The 12,219-nt window shown below is 68.9% G+C and overlaps 1 protein-coding gene across 1 annotated transcript in view; it reads right to left on the bottom strand.

Annotated features, from left to right (window-relative positions):
* The window catches only part of PCDH1 (protocadherin 1), a 125,544-nt gene extending 118,060 nt beyond the window's left edge, over positions 1-7,484 (bottom strand). Inside the window, exon 1 of the mRNA XM_075900010.2 lies at positions 7,355-7,484. The gene's annotated coding sequence lies outside the window, so the exon portion shown is untranslated. The remainder of the gene's footprint in view (positions 1-7,354) is intronic.
* Between the last annotated feature and the right edge of the window lie 4,735 nt (positions 7,485-12,219).

The following is a 12,219-nucleotide window of genomic DNA, read 5'->3' as shown; positions in this document are numbered from 1 at the left end:
AATAGCAATTGAGGGGACTTGAAATGTTTGAATTTAAAAAACCCCAAGATACACAAGAACGCTGGTTAAAGGTCAGATTTATACCAACCACCACCACAGGAAAAAGGGATGTGAACAAGTCAGCTTTTTGCGCTAAGATAAGGGGGCTCCCTTCCCACACACCCATGGCCCCTTTCTTTAAAATCAAAACTGAGGACAAACTGTTAGGAGTCACAGCCTCAGAGGCCAGGCCATGGCGTAAGGGAGTCGGCGGAGCTGTAGGGGGATGAGGGTAACTGAATGAACAGGCGTGTGGGGCAGCCCTTCTGCACGTGCTGTGCGCTTGCCATTGGGAACACTCCTGCTCAGAGGCAGTCTCACCTTCATCCCCGGGCTTATCAGAACAAACCACAGCAAGCACAGCGACAAAGCGACTGTAGCAACGGGGTTCCTCCTGGTCAGGTGGAAGCTCCTACAGACAGTTTGTATCACGCTGTAACCCTCCAAGCTGTACAGCATTACGTCATAGGAGCCGGCAGACAAGAGCCCGGAGACCTTGCGGAAATCAGGAGTCATGCAGAGGGCTGGGGTTTGAAGATGTGCAGCCAAAGCAGAAGATGGTAGGATTTAAGAGGGATTCGGGGGCTGCTTTGCAATGGTCCAGATGCCCCCGACAGCCTTTTTTCCTCTTGCACAAGCACCAGGGTTGGGCGCCCACGTTAGAGGAACAGGCGGCTCAACTCTCTTGGCGCCCACGTTAGAGGAACAGGCGGCTCAACTGTCTTGGTGCCCACGTTAGAGGAACAGGCGGCTCAACTCTCTCGTTGTGACAAATCGTAACCTAAGTGCAAGTATGTTACAGGGCAACCTACTTCCCTTTGGACACGCCCTCCAGCCCTTCAACGGCACCACAACCACGTGTCGCACCACCACTGGAAGGCGACAGGGTTTGAGTGAAACGCCCGATTCTGTCCCCGACCAGTCTAACCTGGAGTGGTTTTGCTCAAGATTTGCCGAGCGGAGGTGACGTTCGAGGCCTTGCATTAAGCATGTCGTTCAGTTTGAGGGTTTCACCTCCAAGCCCTGTTCCACCTCGCCCCCTGCGTTAGAGGCTCGGCAGCGCAGCTCCCACAGGAGGAAGACACTTGCACCCTCTCCATACACAAACTACCGCTAACGCTCACCTCGGTGCACCCAGCCAGGCCCACAATACGCAGCCCCAGCCAATGCTTCGGGGGACATCCCACCCTCCCGTGGAGCCCAAGCAGCACACCCCCCAGCGCACACAGGCCAATCAGGCCCGAGTACGGCCGGCTGCAGACCCGGATTTCTCCGCTTTCGCACGGCAGGAGCCCTGGACACGGCCTGGCTCCAGCACCTCTCCTTCTGGGCCCTGCCTGAGCTAGGGCATGGGGGCTGAGCTGCCCATGAGCCCAGCTGAGAGCGTTCTCCACCTGCCGCCTCGTTTCTGTCCCGCTCCTCGGGCGGCCGGGGGCATGGAGACCTGAGGACCAGCGCCCACGGAGCAGGTGTCTGCCCGGCGCCCGAGTGCTCCTGCTTCCTTAGAACCGGGGTCTGCATGGTCCCTCCGCTGCGTTCCTTTGCGTGTCGACGCTGGCTCTCCTCACCAGCCCGGGCCTCGCCCAATAGGCTTGGGAGCGCCCAGCGGGGAGGCGCAGGGCCTATTTCGAAGCACCCAGGGCTCTGCTCAAGGCTGGCTGTGCTCTTGGGCCCCCCCGAGCAGACCTCCCAGGGAGAGGCGGTGCAGACGGAGGCCTTGGATGCTCCGAGCTCTGCTGCTTTCCCTGCAGAGCCTCCAAGGAGGCCCCCAAACTTCCATCAGGCTGAATCACTTGGGGCAGGCAATGGCCCCTCCAGGCAGGTCCAGCAGCCCCAGACACTGCGGAGCCCAGCTGTGAGTGGGCACAGAGCAGCGAGGAGAGGAGCCCCGGGGCTAACTGAGCAGCCAGGCTGGGTCAGAGCAAGGTCCATCCGGCCCAGTGGCCAGTCTGCCCACAGCGGCCAATGCCGGGTGCCTGGGGGCGGGGGGAGAGCAGACCCGGGAATCCTCACGCCATCCCTCCCGTCGCCCATTCCCAGCCTCCGGCAAACCGGCCAGAGCCCCCCGCCCCACCCCGCCGGGCCTGACTACGCGAACGGCTCCAGCTCTGGTGTTCCAGGAACAAGTCAATAGCTTTTCCTCGCTCCCTTTCCCCGCCCCCGCCGTGATGTCCTAGACCGCGGGTATCCCCCCAGCCTCCTTTCCCAGGCTCACACCTCGGGACACTCACCAACGGGGGCGGAGGGGGGCTGGAAGCAGGATTAGTGGAGGCACAAAGCAAGCGTCAGGCTGGTGGCCCAGGTCTGACAGATCCCCCGTGCAGGTGCCCTGGTCCGTGTGCAGCGCCGCCCTGGCCCGCCAGACGTTGACTCGGGGCCCCAGGAGCAGGTCCCGGTTCCCAGGGCTCTGGGCTATTGGCGGCGAGGGGCCCTCGAGACGCTGAGCGCGGCTGCTGCACGCCGGGCGGGGGGTCTAACCACACGTCACTGGCCCCGCGCAGCCACCGAGTCTGGGGGGCACCTCGCGCGGGGCGAGCTCCCAGCGTTTCAGGGAGGTCGGAGCAGTGACCTGCCGCCGCGCTGCCTCCAGCTGCCAGGGCCTTGGCACGGGCAACGCAGCTGGGACGGGGCAACAGAGCTGCTGCGGCCTGTCCCGGGGCCTGCTAAGCACCACTCCCAGCATCCCCTCCCCCTGGCTCGGGGGGCCTGCCACGCACCCCCCCCCCCCCCCGCAGCAGCCCCTCCTCCTGGCTCGGGGGGCCTGCCACGCACCCCCCCCCCCCGCAGCATCCCCTCCTCCTGGCTCGGGGGGCCTGCCACGCACCCCCCCCCCCCGCAGCATCCCTTCCTCCTGGCTCGGGGGGCCTGCCACGCACCCCCCCCCCCCGCAGCATCCCTTCCTCCTGGCTCGGGGGGCCTGCCACGCACCCCCCCCCCCCCGCAGCATCCCCTCCTCCTGGCTCGGGGGGCCTGCCACGCACCCCCCCCCCCCGCAGCATCCCCTCCTCCTGGCTCGGGGGGCCTGCCACGCACCCCCCCCCCCGCAGCATCCCCTCCTCCTGGCTCGGGGGGCCTGCCACGCACCCCCCCCCCCGCAGCATCCCCTCCTCCTGGCTCGGGGGGCCTGCCACGCACCCCCCCCCCGCAGCATCCCTTCCTCCTGGCTCGGGGGGCCTGCCACGCACCCCCCCCCCCGCAGCATCCCCTCCTCCTGGCTCGGGGGGCCTGCCACGCACCCCCCCCCCCCGCAGCATCCCCTCCTCCTGGCTCGGGGGGCCTGCCACGCACCCCCCCCCCCGCAGCATCCCCTCCTCCTGGCTCGGGGGGCCTGCCACGCACCCCCCCCCCCCCCCCGCAGCATCCCCTCCTCCTGGCTCGGGGGGCCTGCCACGCACCCCCCCCCCCCCGCAGCATCCCCTCCTCCTGGCTCGGGGGGCCTGCCACGCACCCCCCCCCCCCCCGCAGCATCCCCTCCTCCTGGCTCGGGGGGCCTGCCACGCACCCCCCCCCCCCCGCAGCATCCCTTCCTCCTGGCTCGGGGGGCCTGCTACGCACCCCCCCCCCCCCCCCCCCCGGCCTCGCACCCCCCCCCCCCGCAGCATCCCCTCCTCCTGGCTCGGGGGGCCTGCCACGCACCCCCCCCCCCGCAGCATCCCTTCCTCCTGGCTCGGGGGGCCTGCTACGCACCCCCCCCCCCGCAGCATCCCTTCCTCCTGGCTCGGGGGGCCTGCCACGCACCCCCCCCCCCGCAGCATCCCTTCCTCCTGGCTCGGGGGGCCTGCCACGCACCCCCCCCCCCGCAGCATCCCTTCCTCCTGGCTCGGGGGGCCTGCCACGCACCCCCCCCCCCCGCAGCATCCCTTCCTCCTGGCTCGGGGGGCCTGCCACGCACCCCCCCCCCCGCAGCATCCCTTCCTCCTGGCTCGGGGGGCCTGCCACGCACCCCCCCCCCCCCCGCAGCATCCCTTCCTCCTGGCTCGGGGGGCCTGCCACGCACCCCCCCCCCCCGCAGCATCCCTTCCTCCTGGCTCGGGGGGCCTGCCACGCACCCCCCCCCCCGCAGCATCCCTTCCTCCTGGCTCGGGGGGCCTGCCACGCACCCCCCCCCCCCGCAGCATCCCTTCCTCCTGGCTCGGGGGGCCTGCCACGCACCCCCCCCCCCGCAGCATCCCCTCCTCCTGGCTCGGGGGGCCTGCTACGCACCCCCCCCCCCGCAGCATCCCTTCCTCCTGGCTCGGGGGGCCTGCTACGCACCCCCCCCCCCCCGCAGCATCCCTTCCTCCTGGCTCGGGGGGCCTGCTACGCACCCCCCCCCCCCAGCATCCCTTCCTCCTGGCTCGGGGGGCCTGCCACGCACCCCCCCCCCCCCCCCAGCATCCCTTCCTCCTGGCTCGGGGGCTGCTTGAAAGCAGCAAGCGCAGCCAGGAGCTGTAGGGCAAAGGGTTTCCCCAAAACAGGCCGGGCACGAGGGCAGGTCCCTGTGGGGAGCAGAGAGCCCCGAGCCTGGCCTGGAAGCCTGCAGGCTTCTGCGCCCTGAATAGAGCCTGGCCTGAGGGCAGCCGGCCTGGGTTCTCCCCTCCCCCCGGCACTTGGCCTGGCAGCGCCAAGGACCCACGTAGGAACCCCTGCGGCTGACCTGGGACTCGCTGCTCCAGGCAGCCTCCACCCCCACCAGCGCCAGGAGCCGCGGGGCTCTGCACTTCTCCCCGTGGCGCTGGGGCCAAGAGTCAAAGGCCCTGGCAGTGCCCCTGGGCTAGCGGCTGGTGGCTTGAGGGCAGGGGCCGCCGTCTACCACGTGCCAGCCAATTCAGCAGCGCGCGCCCTGCCGCAGGGCGGGCTCCTCAGCAGCACCCCCAGGTCCGGCCCCAGACCACGGCGGCTGCTGCAAAGGGCACAACGCCAGGTAAGCATCCCGCCTCGTGCCCACACGCCCATCCCCCCAGCTTCCTCCGACGCCCTCCACCCCGGCCAGGCACTCCACCCCCATCCTGGCCCTGCACCTTCCCCCGGCTGGCCAGACACCTACCCCCAAGCCTGCTCCTGCACCCCCACCTGTCAGCCTCTCCCCTTTCTGCCCCCCAGATCCTGCACCCAGCCCCCATCCCACTCACTGGCAGCCCTGCCTCACACTGACCCCCCACCCTGGAGCCTAAGGGGGTCCATACAAATCCCGTAACTCCAGCACCCAGGAAAGTTAATCTGGCCTATGGGAAACCCTGAACCTCACCCCTCCCTGGCCTCTCACCCTATGAGGCTGGAGCACCAGAGGAGGGAGGTCTCAGCTGGGGGCCACCAGTGAGTTTTGCCTCTCACCTGTGGGTCAGTGACCAGACCCAGAGAAGGTTCCCCCACCTCTGCCATAAAGAAAGGAAACATCCAAACCTTGCACGTTGGACAGAAGATTTCACTTTATTTACAGTGAACCTTGATAAACATGAGGCCGTTAATGCTTCAAGTAAACCCTTCTCCCTCGCTGCAGCTGGTTCCGAAACCGATCGCGGCCCCGCCCCCCCGCCCGCTCCCTGGCACAGGAGGACGTTAATCTTGGCACGCTACTTCTGAAGGCTGCCGCCCGCGGTAGGGTGTGCTGCAGGCGCCGTCTGCTCACGAGTGACCCATCACAAGAGTTTAGCGGCCGTGGTGCGAGCCCTGCAGGGACCATCTGACTGCAGCTCGCGGCGGCTTCCCTCGGCTCGAGCGGCTGGGTTAGAACCGATTTGGCGTCTCCGCTCCCAAACTTCACCCGTTTAACTGAGCCGGTTTAAGAACCAATCGCGCTGCTAGTTGGCCCAGCAGATACCTGATGTCACTGCCCCCTCCTCACCTCCGAGCCACGTCTCCCTCCCGGTGCCGTTCAGGGCCAGCTCTCAGCCCGTGGCTGCCCCCCAGGGCTGCCCCCCAGGGCTCAGCAGGCCCAAACATTCCGGTTCACCTAGTCGGTGGCCGGCACCACGGCAGGGGCCTGGCAACCCTGCTCCTCTCCTGGTTGGATCCGTCCAGCCTCTGGGCACGGCTCACAGCAGCCTTAGCGACCGCCGAGACACCTGCTGGGAGCCGCAGGCCCCGGGGCCTGGCTGCACAGGCTGTGCCAGGAGCCTGGCTCTGCCGGGCCAAGGTGGAGCCCAGCCCTCCTGCTGAGAGTCCCCTTGTCCACGCACCTCCGTGCCCACCCCTCGCCGCCGCACGTCATCTTCGCCTCCGGGCACGGCGGGTCCCTGGCTTGCCCACGCGTGGACTGGCCGTGCAGAGACCTCTGCCAGGGCTGCTCTCCTGCCGCCCCAGCCCGCCAGGCTGAGAGCTGCTAGCAGCGCGCCTAGCAGACAAGCCATTTGCACCCCCAGCTCTCTAGTGCGCCACGAGCCGCTCCCCCGCTGCAGCCCCAGGGAAGAGGTGGAGAAGAGGAGGGGCTGGTGGGGTCAGGGACAAGAGGAGGGGAAGGGAAGAGGTGGCATGGGGGAGGAGCCTAGGGGAGGGGGAGGAGCCCTCCAGGGCTACTGGAGGGAGCCAGTCGCCAGTGGGGAGAAGGAGGGAGGCAGGACGGAGCAGAGGTCTCCCTGGGCCAGGCCAGGCCAGGCGTCTCGCACCCCCTGGGCAGAGGGAGACCGTATTCCCCAAAGGGAACGGCAAGCAGGGTGCCACGTTGCGACGGCTCTAGGGCTGGAGCAACCGGAGAACACAGCAGGCGTTTAGCACCCACAGCTCCCCTCTGCCCCCCAGCACACACAGCACCGCCCACAGCCAGACAGCTGTTCAGCAGCAAGCAGGGGGCTCCCAGCGGGAGGGGGAGGAACGGGGCTGGAGCACACTTGGGCGGGGGTAACCTGTGGCCCCCTCCTCCACACGGGGCTGACTGAGCTGCTCTTTCAAGCCCCCACCGCTGCATGGGGCTGACATTGCTCCCCATGGCACGGGTGGGGAGACGCGCCCGCCCAGCGCAGGCACCCAGCTCATGCACCGCTCTGCTCCCAGGCCGGCGACAGCTCCCCACAGTTCTAAGTGGGTGGGCCACTTAGCCCTTTTAGTTCACAGGGCAGGGTGACCCAATGGCCAGAGCCCATCGCTCACCCCAACTCTCAGGGTAATGCAGCCTAATGGCTACAGCTTGCCCCATTCACAGGGCAGGCCAATGGTCAGAAGCAATAACTCACCCCACTTGTGGGCCGTCCCCTCTCAAGGGACAGGAGCTGGGGGAAGGGTTACACCCCCAGCCAGGGGCCCAGGCCCCCCAGAACCAGGCCCAGGGCCCTGTTGGTTGCTTTCTCTAGCCCAGGAGGAAAGGCACCATCTGAAACACACTGGGCATGGGCTCACTCACCTGCTCCCATGGGCTGCTTCCGTACAGGCACCTCAGCTCTGTCCTGAATTGCCATGTCCTGCCGGCTCCGGGAGCATCTGGCCTCCAGCCTTTGGGTCCTCGCTGCCCTTGCCTGGAGCAGGCAGTGCATGTCCCCACCAGCCCCAGCTGGGCGGAGCTGCTCCCTTTTATAGCTGTGCAGCTGGGGCATGCCCAGTAAGGCAAGGGGGCGTGGCTTTCTCAGCCTCAGGGCTGGGTTAACCCCCTGTGCCCCATCACCTCCGCGCCAGTGGTCCCTGTAAGCTTGTGCTTGCGCGGCTGCCCAGGAGAGATTCAAATGCCACTAAGCTGATTAGCAGGGCACCCACAGACAACAAACGCCAGCAGCATGTATTTCTACTGGCGGTGCCCCTCCGCACATGCCTCCGCGCACACAACAAAATGTATTCCACACACACTAGAAATTCTGCACATGGATGGAAAATATCAGAGGTCCCGTTGCTCCGCTGCACCCTCTTTTTGATCAGAAGTGGGCCTGTGCCCGTTTGCTCGCGCGGACCGACGGAGGGGGCCAGTGCAAACGGGACACGGAACACTTTTGCCAAAAGGGACGGTCCTGGCCAAAACGGGACAGGACGTATGGTCTCTCCCTGGGGCCCTCTCCCAGCCTGTTCCCTGGCTGGGTGGGCTGAGCTTCCCTGGTTCCTTTACCCCCTGCTGCCTCTCCAGAGAGCCGGAGGGAGCCGCAGCATGCTCGCTGGGCTGGAAAGCCTCCCCCAGGAGCAGCAGGCCCTGCACACAGCTAGGCAGTAATAGCCCAATCTGCTTACTGTCTGCCGCTGTGATTGAAGACGTTTCTGTAATAATGTATTAGCTAAAGCTTGCAGATTATCCCCAAAACATCAGCTGTAACAAAGGGGTAATGCCTCTTTAATCCCAGCCTGATCCAGGTTCCCAGTCTCGGCAGGACATTAATTCACAGATCCCAGGCAGGCTGCGAATGTGGGCGGCAGGAGAGGCCTGGCCAGCCGGCCCAGCCTGCTCTTGGTTGCTCTCCTTTGCACAGCAGCCGGCTCGGGGATGAGCCCGCCGCCTGGCTCCAGGCATCTGGGGAGCTGGAGGGCGGGGCGCTGGGATTCCAGACCTGTCTGTGCCTGTGATTTGCATGGCAGCGTGCACTGTGTCACGCAGGGCTGGGCTTGCTCGTTGGCGCGGGGGCCAGTGCGCGTCCGCCCCAGCCGGGAGAGCCGGGCTCCGGCTCAGCTTCCCCTGGGGGCTGGCCTGCAGGGACGAGCTCTGGACCCCCCTGCAGATCACATCAGCCCCTCACCTCCATCCCCCAGAGAATGGGCCAGGACACGGCACGTGGCGGGAGAAGAGGCCGTCGCTGGCCGTGAGGGGGCCACGCCGGACACACAGCTGCTGCCGGCTCACAGCAGGGCCCGAGCCCTGTGGAAATGGTCTCCCAGAAGGAAATGAACCCTTGTCTCATCTGCCAGTCGCTGCTCGGTGGCCGGCGGCCCATCGCTGGGACCAGAGACCAGGCCCGCCCGAGGGGAGTGGGCAAACAGAAGGGAGGTTGTTACGGAAAACCAAGGCGCCGAGTGCATCCCCCACCTGCAGAGCAGAGAGGAGGCAAGCTGATTCCTCCTTCCAGCAGGCCCATGTGATTGAACTGCCCGTTGCCATGGGACGGGCCAGCCGGCCAGGGCCGGATTAGGGGGCGGCTAGCCGGGCAACCTATGGGGGGCGCCTGACGGCAGCTGTAAGGGGTGCCGCGCGGCCGGGGCGGAGCAGCGCATGCGTCGTGCGCCCGCTGCCCAGGGGCAGGAATGGCTCGAGCTGGCCATGCTGCCGGCTAGTGGAAAGCGGGCACTGCGAGGGGAGTCCCCGGTCCGTCCGTCGCAGGGCAGGGCGGGCAGAGCTCAGAGCGCCCTGGCGTCCCTGCTGCCGGCTAGTGGAACGCGGGCACTGCGAGGGGAGTCCCCTGTCCGTCTGTCGCAGGGCAGGGCGGGCAGAGCTCAGAGCGCCCTGGCGTCCCTGCTGCCGGCTAGTGGAACGCGGGCACTGCGAGGGGAGTCCCCGGTCCGTCCCTCGCAGGGCAGGGCGGGCAGAGCTCAGAGCGCCCTGGCGTCCCTGCTGCCGGCTAGTGGAACGCGGGCACTGCGAGGGGAGTCCCCGGTCCGTCTGTCGCAGGGCAGGGCGGGCAGAGCTCAGAGCGCCCTGGCGTCCCTGCTGCCAGCTAGTGGAAAGCGGGCACTGCGAGGGGAGTCCCCGGTCCGTCCGTCGCAGGGCAGGGCGGGCAGAGCTCAGAGCGCCCTGGCGTCCCTGCTGCCGGCTAGTGGAACGCGGGCACTGCGAGGGGTGTCCCCGGTCCGTCCGTCGCAGGGCAGGGCGGGCAGAGCTCAGAGCGCCCTGGCGTCCCTGCTGCCGGCTAGTGGAACGCGGGCACTGCGAGGGGTGTCCCCGGTCCATCCGTCGCAGGGCAGGGCGGGCAGCGCACAGATGCTGACGCTGCGGCCGGGGACCAGGCGCTCCAAGAGCGCCCTGGCGTCCCTGCTGCCGTGCTGGGCGGCCGATCCAGCGGGCGTCTCTCCCGGGGAATGGAAGGTGCTTATCGGGCTCCCGTTCACATGGCAACAAGCTGCAAACCTGCTCAGACTCCGAAGGAAGCAAACCAGAAAAGGGAAAGACCCAAGTGGGCCCCGCCGGCGGCAGCCGGGTGCAGGGCCGTGGCCTGCTCGGGGATGACCCCTGCTCCCTCGGCTGCTGTGGCCTTTCAAGTGCCGCTCCCCTGGGGCCCTGTGTCCGGGCGGGTGTCTCCCCCAAAGCGCCTCACCGGGGCATTTCCTGGCGGGATCCGGCTCTGCTCACGGGGGGGTCCCTGGGGGAGCTCAGACCCAGCACGTAGTCGCCTCACGCCACCGTCTGAGCAGCGAGAGCGGACCCAGGACAAGCCCCCCCAGAACACGGGGGTGCAGACAGGGCCTGACGCCGCCCTGACTAGTGACGTCACTTCACTGTGTAGACGAGCCCCACAGCCCAGCCGCTGGGTCAGAGTGCAGGCGAGGGCAGGGCGACCCCCTCTATCCCGAGGGAGCCCGGGCCGGGGGAGGGAAGAACCCGCGCCAGGCTGGGCCGGGCAGAGGGCAGAACCCAGGCCTGCATGGAGCCGGGGCAGGGGGCAGAACCCGGGCCTGCATGGAGCCGGGCAGGGGGCAGAACCCGGGCCTGCATGGAGCCGGGGCAGGGGGCAGAACCCGGGCCTGCATGGAGCCGGGCAGGGGGCAGAACCCGGGCCTGCATGGAGCCGGGGCAGGGGGCAGAACTCGGGCCTGCATGGAGCCGGGCAGGAGGCAGAACTCAGGCCTGCATGGAGCCGGGCAGGGGGCAGAACTCGGGCCTGCATGGAGCCGAGGGAGGGGGCAGAACCCGGGCCTGCATGGAGCCGGGGGAGGGGGCAGAACCCGGGCCTGCATGGAGCCGGGCAGGGGGCAGAACTCAGGCCTGCATGGAGCCGAGGGAGGGGGCAGAACCCGGGCCTGCATGGAGCCGGGCAGGGGGCAGAACTCGGGCCTGCATGGAGCCGGGCAGGGGGCAGAACTCGGGCCTGCATGGAGCCGGGCAGGGGGCAGAACTCGGGCCTGCATGGAGCCGGGGGAGGGGGCAGAACCCGGGCCTGCATGGAGCCGGGCAGGGGGCAGAACTCAGGCCTGCATGGAGCCGGGCAGGGGGCAGAACTCAGGCCTGCATGGAGCCGGGGGAGGGGGCAGAACCCGGGCCTGCATGGAGCCGGGCAGGGGGCAGAACTCAGGCCTGCATGGAGCCGGGGGAGGGGGCAGAACCCGGGCCTGCATGGAGCCAGGCAGGGGGCAGAACTCAGGCCTGCATGGAGCCGGGGCAGGGGGCAGAACCCGGGCCTGCATGGAGCCGGGGCAGGGGGCAGAACTCAGGCCTGCATGGAGCCAGGCAGGGGGCAGAACCCGGGCCTGCATGGAGCCAGGCAGGGGGCAGAACCCGGGCCTGAATGGAGCCGGGCAGGGGGCAGGGGGCAGGGGGCAGGACTCGGGCCTGCATGGAGCCGGGCAGGGGGCAGGGGGCAGGACCCGGGCCTGAATGGAGCCGGGCAGGGGGCAGGGGGCAGGGGGCAGGACCCGGGCCTGCATGGAGCCGGGCAGGGGGCAGGGGGCAGGACCCGGGCCTGCATGGAGCCGGGCAGGGGGCAGGGGGCAGGACCCGGGCCTGAATGGAGCCGGGCAGGGGGCAGGGGGCAGGACCCGGGCCTGAATGGAGCCGGGCAGGGGGCAGGGGGCAGGACTCGGGCCTGAATGGAGCCGGGCAGGGGGCAGGGGGCAGGGCCCGGGCCTGCATGGAGCCGGGCAGGGGGCAGGGGGCAGGACCCGGGCCTGAATGGAGCCGGGCAGGGGGCAGGGGGCAGGACTCGGGCCTGCATGGAGCCGGGCAGGGGGCAGGACTCGGGCCTGCATGGAGCCGGGCAGGGGGCAGGGGGCAGGACTCGGGCCTGAATGGAGCCGGGCAGGGGGCAGGGGGCAGGACTCGGGCCTGAATGGAGCCGGGCAGGGGGCAGGGGGCAGGGCCCGGGCCTGCATGGAGCCGGGCAGGGGGCAGGGGGCAGGACTCGGGCCTGAATGGAGCCGGGCAGGGGGCAGGGGGCAGGACTCGGGCCTGCATGGAGCCAGGCAGGGGGCAGAACCCGGGCCTGAATGGAGCCGGGCAGGGGGCAGGGGGCAGGGGGCAGGACTCGGGCCTGCATGGAGCCGGGCAGGGGGCAGGGGGCAGGACCCGGGCCTGAATGGAGCCGGGCAGGGGGCAGGGGGCAGGGGGCAGGACCCGGGCCTGCATGGAGCCGGGCAGGGGGCAGGGGG

Source organism: Pelodiscus sinensis, chromosome 16 (assembly GCF_052426305.1).
Source record: "Pelodiscus sinensis isolate ZL-2025 chromosome 16, ASM5242630v1, whole genome shotgun sequence".
Lineage (NCBI taxonomy): Eukaryota > Metazoa > Chordata > Testudines > Trionychidae > Pelodiscus > Pelodiscus sinensis.
The sequence above is the reverse complement of the archived record's forward strand: the minus strand, read 5'-3'. Positions and strand labels throughout refer to the sequence as shown.